Source organism: Hemitrygon akajei, chromosome 14, assembly GCF_048418815.1.
Source record: "Hemitrygon akajei chromosome 14, sHemAka1.3, whole genome shotgun sequence".
Taxonomy (NCBI): domain Eukaryota; kingdom Metazoa; phylum Chordata; class Chondrichthyes; order Myliobatiformes; family Dasyatidae; genus Hemitrygon; species Hemitrygon akajei.
The window spans coordinates 2466104-2492935 of record NC_133137.1 but is presented as its reverse complement, the minus strand read 5'-3'; the positions used below and the strand labels follow the sequence as shown (position 1 = coordinate 2492935).

Sequence of the window (26832 nt, the reverse complement as noted above, 5' to 3'; positions counted from 1 at the left end):
TTTAGCGCTGTGTGTAGCACATCGCTACAATACTCACTTTGCCCTGTTTTCTGTCCTTGCTCGTATGAAGGTGATTTACCTATTTATGCAAGTACTTCTCTGACAATAGATGTGTAACAGCCTAATGTAGCGGTCACCAACCTTTTTAAGCCCAAGATCCCCTACCTCAGCCTTAGTGAAAGGTGAGATCAACTAGTTACACGTATTTGCACCGGGGCAGAAAAGACATGAAGTAAAACCCCGCAACCCGGAAGTAGAAATAACGTATAAACACCAGGGGTACCACCCTTTTTTGCACCGTGGACCTGTTTAATATTGACAATATTATTGCGGGCAGATCGACCAACGGTGGGGGAGGGGGGCACGGGGTTGGTGTTAAACACGACCCGAATACACCGATACAGGTTCCTTATGTCCAGTCTATTCCGCAATTTAGTTTTCGCGGCTCTCGGCACTTAGCTTCTGTCCCGCACTGCTCACGTTTTTTCCGCTCAAAAAACTCTATGGGTTTGTCTTTAAGTGCAGGGTGCTTGGACTCAAGGTGCCGAAGCAGTTTTGAGGGCTTTATTGCCTCAGACAGCCTCCCAGCCCAAACTGCAGCCTCCCGCCTTGGTCAGGTGAGGCTTGCCATGGGTGGGGTGAGAGGACAAGGTAAGGGCCGGAGGTCCCCATGCCGGGGCCGCGGCAGTCGCAGTCCGGAGAGAGCGGCCGACCGAGCGAGGAGTGCGACAGGATGCGCCCACCCTCCTTGTAGGATCTGTCGGCCGACAAAAGATTGTTTCAGTAAATCGCAGCGAGCTAGCTGCTCTCTTACTTACGGAACCCTGAGCCCGTACCAGGTCATCTGCGAATATTTTAGCACCAGGTTTCCCACGAACATTCTGTGTGGTAAACAGGTTTAAAGGCGGCGCCCATCTGTCCACGCTTCAAGCCAGTAGCAATGGCACTCCCTGCCAGCCGCCCGAGGCCAACCGGTGATCCCTGCCGCCGGGTATCACTGCGTTTAGGCGACTGATGACCTCGCGTGCATTCAAGTTCAACAGTGGCCGTGACAGGGAATGAGGAAAGGTGCAGCTGACTCATATTGTTTCCTCGTGGCCTGGTGGATGGGGACCATTGAATTGACTGTGTAGTGTGGCGGAGCTACACGCATGCACACTGGGCAGAAAATGGAACTAAAACCCCGCAACCCGGAAACAATCTCTCAACAGTATTTATGTATTTGTTTTTCTTTTTTTTCGGGATCTACTGGGAAAGTCTCAAAGATCGACCAGTTGATCACGATCGACGGGTTGGCGACCACTAGCCTAATGTAACATTGTATGGAAATACAAGATATTACTCTGATGCAGACATGTTTTACACATTTAACAAGGTGCTTTATTAATGCAACAGAGTTCGTCAGATTTTCAATGTTCGTCGTCAGCTGGGTCATACTGTCCGTGGACTCCCTGTCGGTTGCCTCCATACACTTCAGTATTTGTTTTTTTTACTTTTCAGTCCTCCTGCGCGAGAGCCAACAGCTGCCCATCGTTTAAGTTTTTCTAGTCTGTAACTGAACAAACACGCAGCAAATCTTTCAAGGCGAGATTCAGCACCAAACATGTCGCTTGTTTTCGGTAGGTGTGTCCTGCGCATGCGCAGTAGGAGGAGATTCGCCAAAATCTCCGTTTCAATGTGGATGGAGATATTTTTAAAAACGCATAGTGTGGACGCCTATCGTTTTTACGCGAAACTGGCGTTTTCAAAATTATCCGGTCTAGTGTGGCCGTAGCCTGAGAAAATGCCAGTTTCGCGTAAAAACGATAGGCGTCCACACTATACGTTTTTAAAAATACCTCTATCCACATTGAAACAGAGATTTCGGCCAATCTCCTCCTCCTGCGCATGTGCAGGACACATCTGCCGAAAACAAGCGACGTGCTTGGTGTCGAATCTCACCGTAAAAGTGCGCGTTTGTGTGGTTACAGACTAGAAAAACTTAAAATGACGGACAGCTGTTGGCTTTCACGCAGAAGAACTTAAAAGTAAAAAAAACAAATACTGGAGTGTACGGAGGAAACCGACAGGGAGTTCATGTACAGATTGACCCGGCTGAAGATGAACATTGAAAAACTGCCTAACTCTGTTGCATTAATAAAGCACCTTGTTAAATGTATAAAACATGTCTGCATCATTGTTATCTTGTATTTCCATACAATGTTACATTAGGTTGTTACACATCTATTGTCAGAGAAGTACTTGCATAAATAGGTAAACCACCTTCATACGAGCAAGGACAGAAAACAGGGCAAAGTGAGTATACTTATTTATTCAGTAAGTTATGGGTCAAAATATTTGATGAGTACATTTCTAACTCTTCTGGCGTCAGTTTCGTTGCTGTCTGTTCTGAATTTGTTAGGTTGCGTTCAAGAAAACAATGAAACAGCGTGCTGCCGTCTGATAGCGTTTTCAGAATTCTCCGGTTACCCTGTCCACATTGATCTGGCCAATCCGGCGTTTTCAAAAATACACACTTTGGAGAGCGTTTCTGAAAAGCTTGGTTCCAGGGGACGAAAACGCCATTTTAGTGTGGACGAAGGGTAAAAACGAAGAGAAAAAGCTTCGGTTACGGATTTATCCGGTGTCGTGTGGACGTAGCCTCAGACTAGGCCTAGGATTGCTGGAACAATGAGATCTTACTGTCAGTTACAAAGATAATGAAGTGCAAAGTTGCCAAGGGCTTTAGAAACCATTTATTAATTATCTGTGGGACCATACACACTGCTGCTTTGAGAGGTGCTGCCATAAAAGCTAGTTCTTTTTGTTTGCTACCTCAATATAGATACGAATGATAGTATGGATCTTTTAGGTTGAGCATCATCAATCAATGTATTTGCCTAGTAAACCATAGGAGGGTGCTGTTTAATCTTTGTTCAACTTGCCTGTTTTAAACCAGAATCAGATTACAATGCAGAATCAATAAATACTTCCAAATTTAGAGCAGTTTTTGTTAATTTGTCCTTTTCAAAAATAAAGGGTAACATCTGAGAGTAATTTACAGCTGTTAATGGTATTAGATAAGACCATAAGAGAAGAGAGCAGAAGTCGGCCATTCGGCCCATCGTGTCTGCTCCATCATTTCATCATGAGCTGATCTAATCTCCCCTTTAGTCCCATTTCCCCGCCCTCTCACCATAACTTTTGATGTCCTGACTACTCAGACACCTATCAATCTCTGCCTTAAATACACCCAATGACTTGGCCTCCACTGCCACCCATGGCAACAAATTCCACAGATTCACCACACTCTGGCTAAAAAAAATTTTCGCATCTCTGTTCTGAATGGGTGCCCTGCAATCCTCAAGTCATGTCCTTTGTTATTTATAGATATAGAATGATGTAAATATGTAGATAAAAACACAAAGTGCTGGCAGAACTCAGCAGGCCAGACAGCATCTACTACCTCCCATAGATGCTGTCTGGCCTGCTGAGTTCTGCCAGCATTTTGTGTTTTTATTTATTTCCAGCATCTGCAGATTCACTCGAGTTGCCTCAATATGTAGATTATGCCGTTTCCTCTACATTGGAGAAAGCAAATCCAGACTAAATGTTGTGCAGAGTACCTGCACACAGGAGTGATCCTGAGGCTCCTGTTGCTGCCACTTTGATTCTTCATCCTCCTCTCATTCTAACTTGTCTGTGAGGCCTCCGCCACCACTATGTGAAAACAAGCATGAACTGTCTTTCCTCTAGGCACTCTGCAATCCTCCAGAAAGAATACTAGATTTTTAACTTCAAGTAAATGGTACTCTTTCCTTTATTATGCTTTATTTCCTTTAATACTTCCAGTTTCTTTAAAATGTCTTGCTAATTGTCTCTATTCATGCACCTTATTACTTGATCTGTCTTAACCTATCTACATATGGGCTCACACCTCAGCTAGCCCCGCTTTGAAAACGATAAATGCTCCTCTCTACCCCATGGTCTTGAAGACTTGCTGACCCAAAACGCTGACAGGTTTCTGTTTCCACTGATAGCGCTTGACTGGCTGATTTTTATTTAGAGATTTCCTCAAATATTTCTGTTATTGTTTCAGATTCCAGTTTTAGCACTTTAATTTGTTTCCCATTTTTGCAGGTGAGATGGCATTTTAATTTAAAATGAAAGCTGACACTGCAGGTTAGTGTTACTTTATTGTGTTTTTTTTAAACTTTGAACAGGCATGTACCTGAAATGACTTTAACAACCCAATTACTTTCTTTAGTAACTGTCTCTTAGTCATATTCCACTTGGAATATGAAATTCTGCACTTCAAATTTGGATATGATACAGATGGCACAGTAGGATAGTGGTTAGCGCAATGCTTTACGGTGCCAGTGACAGGGGTTCAGTTCCTGCCACCGTATGTATGGAGTTTGTGCATTCTCCCAATGACCATATGGTGCTCCAGTTTCCTCCTACATTCCAAAGATGTATAGGTTATGGCTAGTAAATTGTGGGCATGCTATGTTAGCACTAGAAGCATGGCATCGCCCACGGGGTGCCCCTAGCACATCTTTGACTGTGTAGTTGATGCAAATGATAAATTTCACATTGTTTCAATGTACATGTGACAAATAAAGCTAATTTTTTAAACCTCTCTGATATGTAGAGGTCCATGGTTAGGTATTCTTGTTGCAACCCCTGGAGATGATTCAAAGGAGGTTCACGAAAATTATTCCAGGATTGAATGGCTTGTCATATGAAAAGCATTTGTTGGCTCTGGGCCAGTATTCACTAGAATTCAGAAGAATGAGAGGTAACCTAATCGAAACGAATCGTATGGAGAAAGGCCTTGATAGAGTGGATGTGGAGAGGATGTTTCCTATGGTGGAAGAGTCAAAGACCAGAGGACACAGCCTCAGAATAGAGGGGCATCCTTTTAGAATGGAGATGAGGAGGAATTTCTTTAGCCAGAGAGTGGTGAATCTGTGGAATTCTTTGCCTTAGGCAGCTATGGAGGCCAAGTCCTTATGCATATTTAAGACAGAAGTTGACAGATTCTTGATTGGTCAAGATATGAAGGGGCACAGGGAGAAGGCAGGAGTTTGGGGCTGAGAGGAGAATTGGATCACCATGATAAAATGACAGAGCAGACTTGATGGGCCAAATGGCTTAATTCTGATCCTGTATCTTAAGGTCTTATATTAACATTCAATGCTGTGCAATAGAACATAGAATAGTACAGTACAGGAACCGACCATTTGGCCCACAATGTTGTGCCAAAGCAGCTTAATCAGTTTGCTCCATCAGCACAGGAGCACCGCAGGGATGTGCACTTAGCCCCCTACTCTACTTGCTTTACACCTATGACTGAGGGGTTAAGTACAGCTCCAACACTATATACACATTTGCTGATGACACTACTGTTGTGGGCTGTATCAGAGGTGGTGATGAATCAACGTATAGGAGGGAGATTGAAAATTTGGCTGGGTGATGTTAAAACAACAACCTCTCACTCAATGTTAATAAGACAAAGAAACTGATTGTAGACTTCAGGAGAGGGAAACGAGAGGTCCATGAACTAGTAATCATCGGAAGAACAGAAGTGGAGAGGGACAGTAACTTTAAATTCCTGGTTGTCACTATTGCAGAAGACCTGTCCAGAACCCATCATGTAAATATAATTATGAAGAAAGCACAACAGCACCTCTACTTTCTCAGGAGTCTGCGGAGATTCGGTATGCCATCAAAAACATTGGCAAACTTCCATCGATGGGTAGTGGAAAGTGTGCTGACTGGCTGCATTATGGCCTGATATGGGAACACAATGCCTTTGAGTGGAAAATCCTACAAAAGCTAGTGGATTCGGCCCAGCACATCACAGGTAAAACTCTCCCAACCATTGAGCACATTTACTTGAAACATTGTTGTAAGAAAGCAACTCCCATTATCAAAGATTGTCACCAGCCAGGCCATGCTCTTTTCTCACTGCTGCCGTCAGGTAGAAGGTACAGATGCCTCAGGACTCGCACCACCAGGTCCAAGAACAGTTACTACCACTCAACCATCAGGCTCTTGAACAAAAGTGGTTAACTACATTCATTTAAGGACTCTTTTATCTTGTTATTTCATGCTCATTATTTATTGCTTTTTATTTATACCTGCATTTGTACAGTTCGTTGTCGACTGGTCCTGTTCACAGTTACTATTTTATAGATTTACTAAGTATACCCACAGAAAAAGAATCTCAGGGTTGGATGTGCTGACATGTATGTACTCTGATAATACGTTTTACTTCAAACTTCAAAAAAGCAAATCAAAAACATTAAACACTAACCCCTTCTACCAACATAATGCTTATATCCTTCCAGCTCCCTTACATCCATGTGCCAAGGCAAACATCTTTTAAAAGCCTCTAATGTACTTGCCTCTACCACCATACTAGGATGATAGTGCAAGCTCACAATTTTCCTCTTCAACAGCACCAATTTACTCAATCCCAAAGCCATCATAATCCACATTTCCATTGCATGCTTTGCCTCACCATAATGCTTTAACTAGACATTCCTAATTTCCTTCTGTAATGAAACGACCCAAGTCTCAGTTTCCTCCCCAATATGCTTATCTCAACATAAAACTCAAATGATGTTGAACTATTCTCGTAACATCTTCATTTCTGCAACCACTTCTTTGCTAAAGTTCTTCATTCTGTACATTGATTCTCTTCACTAAAGTTCATTATTTCTGATCCATCTGAATTTTTCCCACTGGCTCTTCAATTTCTCGAGATCTTCCCATTACATACTGACAGCAAGACCTAACCATCCAGTTTTTACATTCCATTCACTTCCTTTAACCTACTGTTACACACACTCCTCCATTCCCTCCTGCAAACTTGCAGCTGTAGCAGATAAGGATGGTACTATTGCTGTCTGGATAAAATGACCTCCACTGCAATTCTCCAACACCTCTCTGTTACTCCTTCTGGATCACAAAGTCACCATCAAAGGTTAGGACATCCTTTCACAGACAATCACTTGTCTCATCCCCTCTGGAGGTCATTGTAGCTTCATAACATTCTGCCTTCTTTTACCTTCTACCTAATATCCACAAACAAGATTGCACTATTGTTTGTTTGTTCTTATCCAACCGAAGTCCTAGTTCTTGACTCTACTTTCTCTCCCTTAATCCAATCTATCCACAACTATATTTGCAAAACCTATGAAAACCATTTCAAAAGTTTTCAATTTCCAATATCCTGCCCCCAACCATCACATTTTCATCATTAACCAAATTGCTTGATAAATTCATTCCCACTATATTGGCCTGGGGCCCTTAAGTCCACCTCCTGCACCACAGTCACCTCCATGTGGCTGAACTTGTTCTCTTTATCAAACAACAATTTCTTAGACTCAGGTAGGTGGAACATAATTCTTTTCAATCACATCCAAGTTCTTTGTTATTCATTTTCTGGTACATTGATAGTCACACTTCTTTCTTTCACTCAAAACTGGAAATTGTCATTAATTCTGATAATAACTTTCATCTTACCCTTTCACATCAGTGATTCCAGTACGTTTTCAATTTTCCTTAATCCCTCCACCATAAGGGGAATAGATCTTGACCATCTCCATTCATTTCCAGGACTTCTACTATCACTCATGCCCTCCAAACCTTTCAGAACCAAAATTCAAAGTAAATTTATTATCAAAGTATGTATGTGTCACAATATATTACTCTGAGAACAAAGATAGGGCTTTCCTTCTCCAAACTTTCCAACCTATCAGCTGCCATATTCAGTTTTCTGTCAGTTCCAATATCACTCAATTATGCCATTACCAACACATTTTCTGCTCTTCTCTCCTTTTAGCATTCCACCAGAACTGTAGATATTCTGGATCACACCTTAATTTCCTTCAAGGTTCACTGCCTTGCCCATGGCACCTCTATGAAATCACATGGGCTGCAAACTTGTCCTTCTACTTACTCTTTCCCACCTTTAAACTAATTTACCAGTATCAGGACCATAAAGACATTCCAGTTGAAACGCTGATTGACTTGTATAACTTTCCATTTAGTATCCTGTATTTGCTACTCATAATGTGATTTGCTTTACGCAAGGGAGACAAATGTAGATTAGGCGTTGCTCTACCTCTCTTGCAATCCTGAGTGATCTTCAGCGCCCAACACTGTTTCAATAAAACCATAAGAATTATCTTCTAGGCACATAGCAGCTTCAACATTGAGTTCAACATTGTCTACTTTTATTTATTGGTTGCAATTATTCACAAGATTTGCTTTTAGTAATTTCATATACAGGCAGTCCCCGGGTTACGTACGAGTTCCGTTCCTGAGTCCGTCTTTAAGTCGAATTTGTACATGAGTCGGAACAAGTACATCCGGTATTATTTAGCGTCAGTTCGTCAAACATTTGATTTAATATATAGTATATATTTTACCTTTCCATGCATATAAAACGTATGTATTCCAATAATTAAACCACTGTGTTGCTTAGTAATAATTGTAGCTTTCATTGGGGCAGGGTGTTTCACATGCTCCATTATTCTCACTTTATCCGTTATCCTTTAAAATTGTTCCGATCGTTGACTGACTGTAGCCTAATGCTTTTCTAATGACCGATGGCATTTCACCTCTTTCCAAACACTTTATTATTTACACTTTATTTTCAATCGCGATCGCATCCCGTCAATGGAACAGAAACACTGCGGACAGAGGGTCCTGAGCTGCGCCGGCTCCTGAGGTCCGCTGGGTCCTAAGAACTACCGCACTGAGACAGGCTAAATGGGACAAGTGGGGGCTGTGCTGGGTTTGGGCATTTGATCCTCCACAATATTCCGCGTGGGTATTTAAATTGGAGGTGGCAGTGTTTTTTTTTACAAGGTCGAGTTGCGAGCTCGACATCAACCAGGCATAGATGGTATGGGAGTCACTGGATCGACATCAACCCGGCATGGGAGCGGACTGTCACTGAATCGAACCTCCGTTCTTGAGCCCGGCGCTGATCTCACTGTACTACCATCCGACCGGAACATGGGGGCGGGGTCAGGGTGAATCTTACTAAGAAAAATTTAAGCCGAATACTAAGTTAAACACTCAACACAGTGTCAACGGCAATGACTTAAAATGGCGTACGGTTTCACAGTCCAACTTAAAATGGTGGACGGCATCGCGATCCAACTTAAAATGGCGGACAGCGTTCTCCTTCCTTGGTTCACAAGTACGAGTTGTCTGTAAGTCGGATGTTCGTAACTCGGGGACTACCTGTACTGATTTTGCTTTCTTCCCCTTATATCTCCCTAAACCGATATTTTGTTTCTGTACACATGCTATTATCATTCTTTTTCACCTTGCACTATTAACCTTCTCTTAATCATTTAAACCCTATTGTCTTTCACACAATTGAGGAGGAAAGTGAAGTGGAATATAAGTAACTCCATTTTGGCTATGAACTGTCATTGTTCCACAATTCTCCCTTCCCCTCTCGACTCTCTCTATACTTTAAAACCTGTTTTGTTCTAAATTTCACTTGTTCTGATGAAAGGCCATTAACCTGAATTTTCACAGAATCTCTCTGATTTCCATAATTTTTGTTTTAATTTTCTGCACAAGAAAGTGACTCAAATCCAACCATCAATAACAAAGGTCTTCTTTCAAATGGCTGGAGTTATTTTCATTGGAAATTTATTGCAACCTGGAAAAAGATTGCGTCAGTTGTTTTTCTTTATTAAGAATGTAACTGAATCAATCAGTATCCTCTCGCTTAAACATTACTCTATCCTCCTGCTTCTGTAATGCTCTGACTAGTCACATTAAAGCAAGTACAGTATATCTGTTGAGTAATTGTTAATAATATCTCAACTGGAAAATACATGGCACTCTCTCAAACCAGGATTCTATTCACAAATCACTAGCATCACCGCACTTGCTTACTGCATTGTGAGTCTTAACCGAGAGCCAAGTTTTATTAGCTGCGGAAAATTTTTAAAAGGTGCATGACTGACAAGCATTGGCATTCAGAGGAATTTGATTCCTTATACACAAATCAAGGAAAATTAGTCTGAGCTATGTAATATAGAGTAATATGTCCCTGTCTCAGTAGCAGTGCAACAAAGGGAAGAACAGTTGTCCTACAAGGAGAAGTTAAATTGAATATTCTCTGTATTTAGAAAACTGAGAAATGATCATTTCCTTCCTTAGAGCAACTGACCTATTTTCTGAAGTCCAGAAGTATGGACTTAAGATTTAAAATGAGAGGTTAGTCACATTAAGACCCAAAATTAGGAGAAATTTGTTTACCCAGAGTAATTGTGGATCTTTGGCATTCACTATGCTAATCTCAATTAGGTATAAAACTGATATCATAGGTATCACAGCACCATTTGCCTCAAGTACTAATCAATATTCATCCCTTAATTAATAATATTAAAACAGATTATTTGCTCACAATCATGCCAGGTCACATCATTCTTCTCATAATTTGGAGCTACAATCTATATTAGTCATGAAAACTATCCTGTTATCATCTACTCTATATTTTATGCTGAAATATCTTCCAGTGGCCAAATGGTTAACAATGCTCTCCAAAAGTTCACATCGACTATGTGCAAACCAGCCATGTCAGAAATACAACACAATCCACAAAGTGACCATTTAGTCAAGTACTGCCTACTTATTCTCATTCACTACAAGTTCCGAGCTGCAATTAATCCTTGACATCAATGTGAAAAATATCTGTTTTAATTAGACAGCAATGTCCACATAAATACTATCTGATGTGCCCTGCTTTCTGCTATCCAAATGTACCCACACAGTATTACATTCATTTCAATACAATACAAAATTTGTCTTAAAGGGACTCTGCTTACAATTGCACACAACAGCTCACTGCAGTCAGAAGAACAAACATGGTTTTCAGATGGCTATTACTTCTTTCCCTAATTTACATTTGCTCATTTTTAGCTAAGTACAAACTGAGCCAAACAAGATAGATCTTGCAAAACCAGTCATGAAAACTTCCATGATAAATTGGGATACAGTTAATAAGAACATGTAGACACTTAGTTGACAAGATTCAGGTCACTAGAATATTTAAGACAAAGAGTTTCAACATAAATGGAGATCAGTTAAGAAAATACAGTTAATGCATTTCAGTCATCTTGAAATTAGCAAGCACTCTGTTATCCTCTGTGTAAAACCTGATTGCTGATTTCATGTTGTTCTACATTATATTCCAGTAAGCAAATATACAGATGTAACACTTTTATTGTTATGGCCCTCAATATCACATGGTCAGAATAGCTTTTATTCATCGATACCATTCCAATTAGAAACAAGTATTGCCTGTAATGTCTAGAAAAATATCAAATATCACTGGGCTAAGTTTATTCTTCTCTCCTATAGAATCCACCAGAATTTGTCTGCCACTTCAACATCCACTGCTTGTTGTTATAACTTATCCAGCTCACTGTATGTTACTGCTCTGGATTAAAGTCAATGCCAAGCATCCTTCATTTCCAGTTTAACTCACTGACTGTTATCCAGTGCACTTGATTTAACTCACTGAAACATATTCCTCAAGTTTCTGGACCTAACTCATTGCCAGATGGATGGTGTTCCACAAGTAACTGACTGTTGGATCTATTTTACACCATACAAATGACAACTAATAATCTCTTCTCATGCCATCTACTACCAGGAGATCCACATTCCTTCATATAAGTAATGGATTTTATTTAGCTAATAAAATCAGCTAATTTAGCTTTTATTTCCTTTTTGTAACTTGAGGACAAATATTGTCCTATTTTAGTATGTTTTTCTGTCCTAATTCCATGCTTGATATCATTAGTCCTCAGGGCATAGCAATTGGTTGTGCTATATGTACTTCACTGAATAATTTTGTGTAAACTCTGTATGCCCTAAATAGCAGCAACTGTGTTAGTACCTATGTAACTCACTGTATGCAGGTTATTTAATTCCATGAAACCTCTGTTCCCCCATATTAACATTCTTCCTATTGAACATTAAACCAAGGCTCCATGTCCTCTCAAGCAGATTTAAAAGAATACAAATAAGTTATCTGATCATAATCACTCGACTTTTATTTACCTTCAATGCTATGAATGCAAACTATCCTATTGTTTTCCACAGTACACTGTATGTTGAAATATTTTGCAGTAACCAAATGGTTAATAAACTGCTAGAAAATTTAGTTCAGTTTTCTGCAACCCAAACACTTTAAAACTGCAATGCAAACCATTCAAAAATAGAACCAAATACCCACTGCATATACTCAAATAATTTGCCTGGTTGCTCCTATTCACTGTAAATACAGAACAGGAATGAATCCTTTAATGCAAAGTCAAAAAAAAATCTCAGCTCACTAGACTGCTATGTCCATTTAAACAGTCTATGGTGTCTTGCTTTCTGCCATCCAATATTGCTGACACGAGGATACACTAGTTTCTATAGAAAATAAAGCCCATGCTTTAAAATATACTGCTAACAATTACAAGCAAATAGCATATTATAATTAAGGTTGCAGTGCTGGAATTATTTATTTCTGTGATTCTATCTCCCTCTAATTCTGTGCCATGTACAGAGCAAAGCACGATGCATTTTGCTAAACCAGCAATAAGCCATTCTCACAAAACAGGGACAGAGTTAGTCACAACCAAAAACTGACACCTAATATTCACAGAGATGCAGCCTCAATGGCACTTACCTAGTACTAAGCCGCTGATACAGAATGATTGGAAACACTTGGTAATGTTTATTTTCTTATATAAAGCAGAAATACAGATTTCTTCCTTTGCTGTGAGTCTCTGTCTTCAGCTTGTGGCAGTCTGGTAGTAAATATGTTTGCCAAGGAATTTCCTGAATGATAATCACATGAGGCTGAAGTCTCTGCAGCAGAGGCGAAAAGAAAGACCAGCAAGTGGAATGCAGCAGGGAGCTCTGCCAGCCAGCCCTCGGCAATATGCAGCATTGATGAAGTAGCAGGATGTAAGCACAGCACGAATTGAGAATTAGTCCTTACTCCTCCTCTCTTCTCTGCCGCTCCCCTCTCTCTTTCCAAGGTCCTGACAGCAGATTGCTATCCCCAGAAAGGCTGACTCATACTCTCTCTTACGCCTTTGACTGTCATTCCCATCGAATGACCATGTGAATGCTGCAATGACATCACAGCCTGGCAGCTCTCTAGGGATGGGAAGCTCCCTTACCTTTAAAATCTGTTGATTAATATTCCTGCCGACTCTCATGTGGGAAGTAGGAGCAAATCTAGGAGATGGTTGGGGGAGGGGGGGGGTCAGACTGGTGGTAAGCATTGATATTAGGAAGTAGACTATATTAAAAATTAAGAACAAAAGTGTATCAATTAATTAAGGATTTGAGACAAAGATTTGACAGCTGTCAGTCTCTTTAACTGTTTACTTTCATGGAAAACAATGAACTCTCTTGCTGTTAAAGAGCAGTTTGACTGCTCAGTTGTGATGATTTTATCCTGAACAAATTTTGTGATGTACTGCTAAATGTAAGTACTGTAAATTCAAATGATGCTATTGTTTTGATAACAAAGGTGGTGCCAAAGGTAGTTACTGCATATCACCATATACTCAATTCCTATGTTGTAGTGTATTCTCTGACAATTATCTATCGATTTACTACACTCAATAACTGACTACTCTCCAGAGGTATGTTCTGTCAACTGTGGTTTACTGTAAATTAGAAGGTTCTCAGTTCAAGTCGCACATTAGAGATATAACCACAATATTTTAGACAGGCACATTAAGTGCAGTACTGAGGGAACCCTACAGTGTCATGGATGCTGTTTTCCGACTGGGTTGTAAATATGAGGCCTCAGCTATTCTCACTGGTGGATATACTGTATCCCATGGTACTCTTTTGATGTACAGTACTGGACTTACCCTATTGTCCCTGAAATTACCCCTGAATGAAGATCACCAAAACAAACAAACTGATTATTATTTTAATATTTGTTATGCACAAACTGTCAAGACATGTTTTGCTTATATAGTACAGCAGTAGCAATATTTCCCAGGTCTCTCATTCTGGATGCCCTCAGTTGATGAAAGGCTCTGTGGAAGGGCAAGAATTTCTCTGACTGAAGCCTGACCTCAATTGCCTTTTTACAGGGTCAGTTATCCTTTGACAAAGCATTCTCCTCATCATCTAACTCAACAATTAACCTCATTAACTTACAATTTTAATTTTACCATTAAAATTGTAATGTATCAGATATTTATGTTCCCAATAAGACAAATAAATGGTATTTAACTCTACCTATTAGGTCAAAAGAGTAGCCACTGTTGACTGACTGGCCATTTACCCCAAACAAAAAATTCTGCCTTACTCAGGTTCATAGATAAATAAAACAGCTGACAAATGAAAATGAAGGCAGTGACTAACAGTAATCTACAAAGTCACTAGATTCAGCTATTGCCTCCGTCGATCAAAGCATTGGGACCATGGAACAAGCGTCTTTAGGATGATTGAAGTCAGTATGAGGAAATGTGCTGTTACTTTCTAATATGCAGACAATATTCAGGATTCTTCATTCCTACTTCTGTTACATTCATCTGGATTTTTGGTGACAAATGTTCCAGAAGACCCATTATCACCTTCAATATGCCTGTCCAAAATCAACAAACCTACTCAAGTGGGCTGTCATGACTGTGAACCCATATAATGTATGAACCTATGTGATCCATATTGCAATAGCAACAGGTGATAGAATGAAATTCACATTATCCAAAAAGGGTATAATCAGCTCCATACTGCTGCTGCAGCCTTTTTCTATTTTCTTCCCTTTATCCTACACACAGGTCTAAGAACAATCTTGGATAGGTTCCTCAATGAAGGTATAAATTGTAATGTGACTCAGACATATTTGTATTTGTTTGCTAATGCCAGAAAATCCACCTGTGCCCATGATAGGGAAGCTGATCCGTGTGAAGCTCACTCTCGCAACCTTGAGCTGGGTTTCAGTCTGAGGGCTAAATCTTCACACAATGAGGAATAACTGAAGGAACAAAGTCTACCAAATCATTAATCTAGAAGTTAACAGTATATAGGAAATGAGGGTAACATGATGAAGATGGTTAGAATCTTTCCTCCTTTCCTTTCCATTAATATCTATCTATGAGGGCAGATGAGGTCATGGTTTAATGTGGAATCTGAATGACAACTTGTTACTACACAAAATTACCAGCTCAGTTCCAAAGAAGTGAGAGAAAATGACAGCCAACAAAAGTAACATACCAGGGTAACAAACAATCTGCTGGAGGAATTCAGCAAGTCGGGCAGCATCTGTTGGGGATTTATCAATGTTCTGTGTCAAAATTTCTCATCAGGACAGGTTTCTAATAACTGTCATTCAACAATTCCTTAACAACCCTCACTCCCACAGATGGTGCCCAACCTGCTGAATTCCTGCAGTATTTGTTGCCTTGGATTCCAGCATCTGCAATCTCTTCTATCTGCAATTTTAAAAAAAAAACAGAACCTGAGAAGAGAGATGTAGAGATAAGACCTACAGATTATTTATTTTCTTACTTTTTCTACGAGCTAGAAATTCCATTTCAGCAGTGCTGGAGAACCCACACACTTCAACAACACTGTGCTTTCCAAACACTGAGAATGCATGAATTATTCAGATAAACCCACTCTCAGGCAGTGTTGATGTATTCATATTCCACTAGCACTGTAGCTCTTACTATTATTGAATTGAATTGAATGATCTTTATTGTCATTATACATAGGTACAATGAAACTCTGTTTAGCTTCCTCTCAGGCAATTAAATAAAGCAGTAGATAAAAACAAGACAGTAATTTTTAAAAAACAGTATTAAATAGATAAGTAGCAGAAAATAAGTTGCAGCAGCGCCAGAATATCATAGTAATGTACAAAGTGCCGTTAGTGCAAGTATTTGAGTCCTTGTGTGTGCTCACAATTTCAATCATTGCTCTGTGGGAGTGGTGTGATGGAGGCCACAGCTCTGGGGTAGAAGCTGTTCCACAGTCTATTTGTTCTGGCTTTTAGTGTCCTGAACCTGTTGCTGGACAGCAACGGGTCAAACAGGGAGTGGCCAGGGTGTGTGGTGTCTCTGGTCATGCTGATTGCTTTCCTCCTGAGTCTGCTGGAATAGATGGTGTCCAGTCCTGGGAGCTCCATCCTGACAATTTGCTGGGCCGCCTTCACCATGCGATACAGGTCTTGTCGCTCAGCAGCTGTGCAGCTGGCATACCACACTGTGGTGCTGTTGGTCAGGATGGTTTCAATTGTGCTTCTGTAGAAGTTAAGCAACAGCTTTTGTGGGAGTTTGGCCTGTTTCAGTTTTCTGAGGAAGAAGTCCTTGTTGCGCCTTTTTTATAAGCAGCGAGGTGTTGGTGGACCTTGTCAGCTGTTTTGACAACATAGCTCCAAGGAACTTTAGGTTTTCCACACTTTCTACTACCTCTCCATGTATATGGAGAAGGGGGGGGGGGGGTGTACTCTGTCCTTTTATCTCCTGAAGTTAATGATCATCTCTTTTGTTTTAGAAGTGTTAAGGACCAAGTCATTGTCCTTACACCACTCCGTCAGATGATCCACCTCGAGACTGTAGACTGTTTCATCTTCATCCGAGATCAGGCCAACCACTGTAGTATCGTCCGCAAATTTAATTATGGAGTTGGAGGTGTAGATGGGGGTGCAGTCATGTGTGAAGAGTGTGTAGCTTATCAATTCTGACGCTGTGGTTGGTCTATGAGAAAGTCCATGACCCATGAGCACAGGGGGGAACCAAGGCCAAGAGTGTTCAGTTTGCTGACCAGTTTATGGGGGATGACTGTGTTAAATGCAGAACTGAAGTCCACAAATAACATCCTCGCATAGGTGTTCAGTTCCTCTAAGTGAGTCAGAGCAATATGGAGGGCTGTTGTGATTGCATCCTCAGTGGAGCGGTTTGCCCGGTAGGCAAACTGGTGTTTGTCCAGATCAGGTGGGATTATAGCCTTAATGTGTGAGAGAACATTGCACACTGCTAACTGATGAAAGAAGGGCATCACTTCCTGGCCTATCCATGTGTTCAATGATTTAGCACCTACTGTTCCCTCTGTGGCAGAGTCTAAAGTGATAACATTGGCTTCATCTGCCATCTCAGAAATTTAAGAACTGGAACAGAAGCAGGGCACCCTCGAACTCGAGGGCCTGTCTAAGAAGAACTGAAAAGAAAAAAATATTACAGATGCTGGAAATCAAATGAAATCAAAACATATTTTAGATGCTCATCTGGTTAGGCAGCATCTCTGGAATAGAAATAGTTAATATTTCAGGTCCATGACCTCATGCAGAGAACATCATTTCCACTGACCTGAAACATAAACTGTTTCTCTCCACTAATGTTACCTGACCTACTGATTATCCTGTTCTATTTTTTGTTCTTACCAAAAAAAGTTTCACTGTAACTTGCGTTGAAATAAATCCCATCAAAGTCTGTGATTTAACTACAATCTCTACTTTGAGTTGGATCCTTGCAAAGCCGTCCACAATGGATTAACCCCCTGCCATTAACTGCATTTGATTATGGCTTTGTATTAATTTGCAGTCAGTTAATTTCAAAGTATTATTACACTTGAGGACTGAAAGAAATCAGCAATTTCTACTAACATTCCAAACAGTTTGTTTATAACCATATTTTACACTTTCCAGCCTGCAAAGCTTTGTATTACTTTTATAATTAACTGCACAAGTACTACACTTAGTAGCAACTCCTAATCCACAAAACAAAATGATAAAGGTCAACAGGGTGCTCTTTGTGCATTTCAGGTGGTAGATGTGACACTTCTCAAATGCATAGAAGGAAAAAGTATTTAGAGCAATGTGATGGACTGAGAAATTTCAGACCTCATCTATCAGCTTTGCACTAACACCCCAACACAGCTCGAGTCTCAGTGGCAGTGGTGGTGAAAGTTAAGCAGAACTCAATTGAAGTGTGTCTGGTTCTAATCCTATCACAATATGCCATCTAGACGACACCATTGTGCCTACCATGTGAATGAATACATGGGGAAAAGAAATTACTGAGAAATGGCACTGAGGTTCAAAGTTAATGTCGAGTTATTTGGGTTTGTGGAATACCTGCTAAAGCTGTATTCATGCTTCAGTCTCATTCATTTTGAACAGAAGCTCATCCAGTAACAATTTACAAATGCAAAGAGTTTCTGGAATACAGTTTAATCTGGTGAAAGATTGTAAATCAGCTTCACCCTACTGTTCATCAGAGGAATCCTAGATGCTCAAAACAAAAGGATTATGATCTTAAAAGTGAGGAGCATGCAAGCTCACCAAATGAAAGTGCACTTACTTATTCAAAATAAAGGGATTTCAATGAAATCCCATCAATGAGCCCTAAACTTGCTTATCATGGATGGATTGAATCAACCCATTCAGCCTGGATGTATCAAACCTCAACAAACAACATTTGTTAGCCAACTATTTAAATGACTTCTCAAGGACAAGCAAGCTGCAATCCTAACCAAGAGGTCTACCAAACACCTGGTCCCAGTGCAATTTGGAGTTGAGAAGTCATACCAATACCAATCCTCTTCCTAACATTAATCTATCTAATTCTCCATTCCAACGAATCTTCCCATTGAAGGAAAGCTAATGAGAAAGCCATTAAACTATCTTCACACACAAAATGCTGGAGGAACTCAACAAGTCAGGCAGCATCTATGGAGGGGAATAAACAATTGATGTTTCAGGCTGAGATTCTTCATTGGACTCGAAAATAAAGGGCAGATGTCAAATAAAGGGGTGGGGGAAGGGGAAGGAATACAAGCTGGCAGTCTGGACATGACAATATGATACAAGACCCCAGGAAACATGTATCACACTTCTTATCTCAGGAGTCATTTCTTAATGAAAGTAGGCAATGAAATTTATTACCATCCCCGCTGATCAGCATAACCATCAGTCAACTGAAGAAAGAAATGTGAAAAGATGAAGACTGTAAGTAACACCACAAAACACTATGTCTGTAAAGTCTCTAAATCTATTGATAGAATATTTAAATCAAATGTCAACACCTTCACCTAGACCAGCAGTGGTCTGGTAGCGTAGTGGTTAGAACAATGCTTTACAGTACCAGCAACCCAGGTTCATTTCCTGCTGCAGTCTGTAAGGAGTTTGTATGTTCTTCCCGTGACTGCATGGGTTTCCTCCAGGTGCTCCAGTTTCCTTCCACAGTCCAAAGATGTACTGGTTGGTAGGCTAATTGCTCATTGTAAATTGTCCTGTGATTAGGCTAGAGTTAAATCAGGAGTTGCTGGGCAGCGTGACTCGAAGGGCCATAAGTGCCTATTCTGCACTATATCTCAATAAATAGATAAAAGTATCCTCTGAACCAACACACTGATTATGCTCACCCAGGAAAGGTGAGCAGGCAAGGCTCCTGAAACATGGTCTGTCATGCCAGGAAAATTCTAAGATACCTGAAAGATACTTTGAAAATCACTTTGCAAAGTTGTAATATCCTCACTGACAAAGATGATATCTATCCCGTATGACCACTCAAATAATGGAGCATCCAGAAGGGACTGAGTACTTTGAATTATTCAAATATGACCATGTGGAGGTTATGTGCCAACAGACAATCAGCACACAACTCCAGCTGACCCTCTCACCTATCTGTAGCCCTGGCCTCACCTGGCAGTCCACAGATTCTTCAATAACCTCAGACCCAAAGAACTGCCGCAGAAGTAAATCATTCCTGGCCTTAAGGAACTATAATATAAAGAAAGATCAAATCTCAGAGTACAAGTTTAATTAACTGGCAGCTTTTCTTTCACTAGTTTCCCTGACTGTGTAAAAGCATCGAACACTGGAACTCTTGGTCTGCATTTCGTGCTACAAAATTTATAGGCAATTTTTTTAAAATGTGAAACAATGGTAGTCATAAAAGATTCCACAACAATGTTCAAAGCAGAATTCTCCAGTGGTCTTGAATTACTTATTTCCTGACCATTCTCAATAAAATAATCATCATGTGTGCAAATGGCTGCCATGTATTGTGCATTCAAATAGTGAATACACTTATTAGGAGCAAAACACTTCTGGATGTCTTCATGTTTGAAAGATGCTATACAAGAACTTCTTTGTCTTGTGAATGTAATGCCATGGGATTAAGGTACTGAGCTGTACCAATGGTGAGGAAACACACATTAGGAAACTGAAGGAATGCTGCTTGTGATCAGCGGCCCATTTCAGAAATTCCTAACCCTAATATGCATTCAGAAATTTATCTTGTATAAATTCAAAGTTGTTGTTGAAAATACCGATGGTTATGCAGTAAGCACTTTCACAGAGCAAACCTCTATTATTTCATTATTAACACATCAAATGGATGAGGTCAATTCCTGTCCTAAAATATTACACGTTGGTCACCCTGTTCCCACTAAAATTCTAAGCCACCACCTCCTCAATAGCACCAGCACCAAGTCCTACTTTCAGTCAATCTCAGGCCCAAATCTTTCTTCCCCTAAGCTTAGATCTGGTACCCATTCCATTCAGACTCCCAAACCACTGCCTATATGCACCAGTCATTCTTTTCAAACTCATAACTTCTTCAAGCAATATTGGTGAAAGAAGTATTCCTTTGTGTGCTTCATGTCACACTTACAATATATGTATAATAATTGTAGGCCTCCGTTAGTCTCAATAAACCATGGATTTGCACCTTGGAAAGTTTAGAGGGCGCAAGCCTGGACAAGGTTTTTTTTATGGAAGACCGGCATTTACCCAAGCTGCAAGTCTCCCCTCTCTACGCCACCAATGTTGTCCAAGGGAAGGGCATTAGGACCCATGCAGCTTGGCACCGGTGTCATTGCAGAGCAATGTGTGGTTAAGTACCTTGCCAAGGCTCGAACTAGTGACCTTCAGATAACTAGACGAACGCCTTAACCACTTGGCCATGCACCAACACATCAATAATAATTAATATACCTCTGAAAATAACATTTGGATTTACATTTATTTTATCCATTTTTGGGCATCTGGCTTTCATTAAATATCCTGCATTTATTTTTCATGGATAATTGCCCTTGAGAAAGTGGTGGTGAGAAAATTAAATAATTTATTTATGCAAGCAGCAAGACCTGGGCAACATTCAGGAAAGGTTAAAGTACATGACAACATTCACATCACATAATACCAGAAGTGACCATCTCCATCAAGACAGGTTCTAACCATCAATTACTTGACAATCAATTGCATTAAATCCCTACCATCAAATTGCAGGATATAACTACTAACCAGAAACATTAATGTATCAGGTTAATAAAATGGCCACAAAACAGGTCAGAGCTGAGCATCTTGTGACAAGTGACTCACCTCCTGATTATCTACCACCTATCCTTTCCATTCAATCAGCTACAATCAGAAGTCTGGCAAAATAATCTCCATTTGACTGGATAAATGCAGTTCCTAAAACACTCAAGAACCTCAACACCAAACAAAACAAAGCAGCTTATATGACTAACACAATATCCACCACACTCTGTTTTCTTCCTCTTCTACTGGCTTTACATAGCTGAGATGTTACCCTTCATTAAGTACACTGTCACTGGTCACTAACCTCAACTCTCGCACCAACAGAGTCTGCAGCATGAGTCTAACATTAACACGTTCTCAAGCCAGTTATCTTCCAACTCACTTAATATCCTGACTTAGAAGTACTTTGTTGATCTTTCATATACAACAGGTCCAAATCCTGGAACTTCCTAGTCAATGCGGTAGGAATTTGGGGAGTATTATTGTTCATGGCAGCAATTAGGAGCATAAACAAGTGATCAGTAAATAAATGAAAAATGTACTTCTACTGATGTATGGGAGGCTTACATAAAAGATATCCATCATTTAAAAATATTCTACATTCATTTAGTCACTCAAGTTGGAAAAAATAATGGAGCCCCTGGCCTAGGCAGGATCAATGTAAGTACTGCTGAGAGCTGCAACCTCCAACTGAGCAAGATAAGTCAGTTGCCACAGTCAGTGAAGTGACATGTTTAAAAACTGCACATTGGATTTTCATGTTATATGCTGGAATTTTATGTAAAGTTTTCTCTATTCAGTTAAGAGATTCAAAGAGAGGAATGGATATCAATTGTGCTCTCCAATTGTTTATTTTTAAATTCCTGTAGAGTTTGGACAGAGGGTTGATGACTTCAGACATGTCAAATTTCCACCTAGTTATTAGTTCAATTCATATCAATCTGCTCCATTTACACCAGTTCATGCAAATTAAATTAAGACATTCTATACAGTGACATGCTTCATTGAGAACAAGTACCTGTACAAAAAAAAGAGATAGCAAAACCCATCAAGAATCATAAAGTGAGCGTGGCAAGGGATCAATTCCAAGCAGATCATCCTGTGCAGCGGCAATGAAGGAAATAATTTGCAGTTCTGATTTCAGGTCCTTCAGTATCCAACAAATACAACAAATATTGTCTCAATACTTACCCGCAAGAGGAACCACTAAATGGATAGGTATATATTTAAGGTGTACTGTATATGAAACTGCATAGTAACACAAGTTTAAGTAAACTGTGACAATAAAAAAGGTATAAAAACCTTCTCGGCTTTGAACGAAGTTCAGCCACTTACATCATTGTTAGTGACTGTTTTACTACTCTAGAAGTTAACCATTGACTCTCACAACTTTTTAAATTAAAAGGTTCACTGAACCCTCTATTGTCATCTTTTTGAACAGTTGCCAAAGCAGCCATGTGTCATTGATTATTATAAGGATTGGAAAATCAACACATGAAAAAACCTCACTATTTTTATTGGTCATAATCCACAAGTGATCTTTATATTGTCATCTAGAAAAAAAATTATTAAATTGTTGAAAAGAGACGCAAAGTTTAAAGCGATTATGGACTTATCGAGTGGCACCTTTTGCCTTTCACACAAAAATCTCTTCATCTGAAATTTTAATTGTTTTTAAATTCCTTAATGCCTGCTATCCAAAATGATTAATAATAAGTTTAAAAGTTTTGATAATAACAAAAGTTTTTCCTTTATTATTAAATGTAAGTATCTGCAGCTGGATCTTCAACTTCCTCACAGACAGAACCCAGGCTGTAAAAATAGGGGACAAGCTCTCCTCTACAATCACTCTGAGCACCGGTGCCCCACAAGGCTGTGTACTCAGCCCCCTGCTGTACTCACTGTACACCCATGATTGTGTAGCCAAGTTTCCATCGAACTCAATATATAAGTTTGCTGATGACACAATTGTAGGCTGTATCTTGGGTAATGATGAGTCGGAGTACAGACAGGAAATTAAGAACCTGGTGGCATGGTGCGAAGACAATAACCTATTCCTCAACATCAGCAAAACGAAGGAATTGGTTGTTGACTTCAGAAGGAGTAGCGGACCACAGGACCCCATCTACATCAGTGGTGCGCAGGTGGAACAGGTCGAAAGCTTTAAGTTCCTTGGTGTGAATATCACAAATAACCTGACTTGGTCTAACCAAGCAGAGTCCACTGCCAAGAAGGCCCACCAGCGCCTTGATGCACCATCAATAACTCTCCGAGACGTGAGACGAGATATAGGCTTTTATTGGCTGGAAGAAAGAACAAGCAGCAATTGACCACCATATTACATCCTGGAGACTGAGGGCAGGGCTCAGGCTCCAATCACCTTTATACCAGGGTCTGTGGGAGGAGCCACGGTCAGTGGGAGGAGCCACAGGAGCAGTCAGCGGGGGGCGTGTCCAGACAGGTATATGTAGTTCACCACACGCCTTTACTTCCTGAGAAAGCTGAAGAAATTTGGCCTGTTCCCTGAAACTCTCACTAATTTTTATATATGCACCGTAGAAAGCATTTTTCTAGGGTGCATCACAACCTGGTATGAAAGTTGTCCTGTCCAAGACCGGAAGAAGCTGCAGAAGATTGTGAACATAGCCCAGCACATCACACAAATCAATCTTCCATCCTTGGGCAAACACGAGGAAATCTGTAGATGCTGGAAATTCAAACAACACACACAAAGTTCTTCTCCAGCTCTGTATCACTTTCGCCAATCACCTTTCCAGCTCTTAGCTTCATCCCATCCCCTCCAGTCTTCTCCTATCATTTCGCATTTCCCCTTCCCCCCACTACTTTCAAATCTCTTAGTATCTCTCCTTTCAGTTAGTCCTGATGAAGGGTCTCGGTCCTGACAGTGCTTCTCCTATAGATGCTGCCTGGCCTGCTGTTTTCCATCCTTGGACTCACTTTACACCGTACGCTGTCGGAGCAGTGCTACCAGGATAATCAAGGACACGACCCACCCAGCCAACATACTTTTTGTCCCTCTTCCCTCCGGGAGAAGGTTCAGGAGCTTGAAGATTCGTACGGCCAGATTGGGGAACAGCTTCTTTCCAACTGTGATAAGACTGCTGAACAGATCTTGACCCGGATCTGGGCCATACCTTTCAAATATCTGGACCTGACTTGCACTACCTTACTTTCCCTTTTCTATTTTCTAATTAGATTTATAATTTAAATTTTTATTATATTTACTTCAATTTGTACACCAGGGAGCACAAAGCACAGAATCAAATATTGCTGTGATGATTGTACGCTCTAGTATCAATTGTTTGGTGACAATAAAGTAAGTAGCATAATGTGTCATGTACATAATATTTCAGCTGCTTCAGCCTTTCCTGAGAGCCACTATCTTTCTAATCAGACATGATTCTTGTCAAGTTCTTCCTTACCTTCTCCAAAATCTTTGATATCTTTTTCATTCAAAGATCAAACCACATTATGTTACTAAATTTTAAAATGGAAGCTAGGTGACTCTTCCAATATGGGCTTAAATTTACTCAAACTGTGTTTCTGCCTTTCACATTTAGAAACTAAATTCCCAATCCACAATGCAGGAAGTCACCACCCTTAAAGTGAATTGTGACAGAAATGGATATAATGCAGCAGTAACTGCTCCTTTTGAAATTACGCTTTGGAAGGATGTAACATCAAATTCAAGACTGTAAGATTCAACTCATTACCATTCTTTGGAGTGTTTTTAGATCTCCAAAAGAAAAGGAAAATAATTCTACAACTGTGTGAATCCCCCACAGCATCCAACAACCCTATGTCCTGTTTCAGAGGCCCATGTCAGAACATTCTTCAAGTGGATGAACTCTCAAAAAGCCTCTCAATGATATATCTGGCCAGGCACTGAAAATTGCCTCATCCAACTGGCTAGAGAGTTCAAGGGCATCTTTAACCTCTCACTGTGCCAGTCTGGCATTTCCATGTGCTTCAAAAGAGCAGCAATCATAACCAGTAAGCATGAAGAGCAGGGTGAGCTGCCTTAACAATTATCAGCTGGTTGATTATGACTAATTCTTGCCTGAACAAGAACCTGGACGCACCTTAATTGTCTATCACCTCAAAAGATCTACAGCAGATGCAATCTCACTGGGTCTCCATTCTGCTTTGGAACACCTAGACAATTGCAAAACATGCATCTGGCTACTGCTTATCAATTACAGATTAAACACCATTACCACCACAGTACTAATCAACAAGCTTGAAAACCTGTCCTCTGTTCCTCCCTTTGCAAATGGATTTCTTTATCAGGCGACCAGACAGTGTGGATTAGTAACATTTCCTTGCTGACAAACAACACAAGTGCACTTCAAGAATGTGTGTTTTGTCCACTGCTTGCTCTCTCTTTACTCTTATGACACAACTCTCTCAACCATCAAAGACAGATTCAAGAAACATTGTGTCAAGAAGGTGGCATTCATCACTAAGGGACCTCACTGTTGGTGTTGTGAATTTAATATTTCAATAATATTTAAGTAATCTTGTATATATATTGTTTGATTAAGCATTCCTATTTGTGTAAATAATTAATTATGCCTTATATGTAAAACTATGTTAATTGCATATATAGATGCACTACCAGGTGAAACATATACGTTTTGCTTAAAGACAAAGCTAGACCTGCATTTCAGACTCCCATCTGTTGCTTTGAATTAGTTTAAGATTTTGAAGTTACAAAACATAACACTGGTAACGAGTTATTTTTAAAATGAACCCGATATGGCTACTGATCTATTCAAGTACAGCGAGATGTTCGAAATAAATAAAACACAAGTCAGATTACAAAAGCACATGTTCTTTGAAAAGAAAGACATGATTGAGTTTAAAAATAAGAGATTGTAAATGGAAGAATTGAGGGTTCATAAAAGGTGAGTACCAGGTGATAGTGACCATTTAAAAAAACCTGAAATAACTAGCTATATCAGAAAGATTGATGAGTTTGGTTACACAACAGGTATACTGAAATACTGGAACATTATTTTGAATCAGATGAAATAGCCAGTGAGAAATGACTACCAATTTTGTGAAGTGCATTGGGTTTAAAGGCATACATTTTGCTTCAAAGTTTGACTGCTCCAACCAAACCAGCAGAAATGAGCTTTGTTGATGTTGTCAAAGTAATACAGGAACACTTAGAACCACAGCCCTTGTTGATTGCAGAATGTTTTATATTTCATAAGCAGAATCAAAAGGAAGGGGAGTTCATTTCAGCATGTGGCTGAATTGAAGAGATTGAATATTTTCAGTTTGGGAAAGAGTTGAATGATACACTGAGTTCATTTAATTTGTGGAATCTTGCAAGAAAGCATTCATCAGGACTGGAGAAAAAAGATGAGGAGTCAGTGTTAGATGGGGGGAGGGGAGGAAGAACACCTTATATTCCATCTGGGTGGCCTCCAAACTGATGGCATGAACATCAATTCCTCAAACTTCCAGTAATGCCCCCCACCTTCACC

At 40.1% G+C, this 26832-nt stretch overlaps 1 protein-coding gene across 8 annotated transcripts in view; it reads right to left on the bottom strand.

Moving 5' to 3' along the window:
• aifm3 (AIF family member 3) overlaps window positions 1-22625 on the bottom strand; it is a 254504-nt gene extending 231879 nt beyond the window's left edge. For 6 of the 8 annotated variants that reach the window (XM_073065336.1, XM_073065339.1, XM_073065340.1 and 3 more), the window contains exon 1: window positions 22508-22625. The gene's annotated coding sequence lies outside the window, so the exon portion shown is untranslated. Of the gene's footprint in view, window positions 1-7515; window positions 7639-12706; window positions 13031-22507 lie in introns of those variants that run through there. The other 2 variants (XM_073065338.1, XM_073065337.1) reach the window with 2 other exon arrangements.
• Window positions 22626-26832: the final 4207 nt, after the last annotated feature.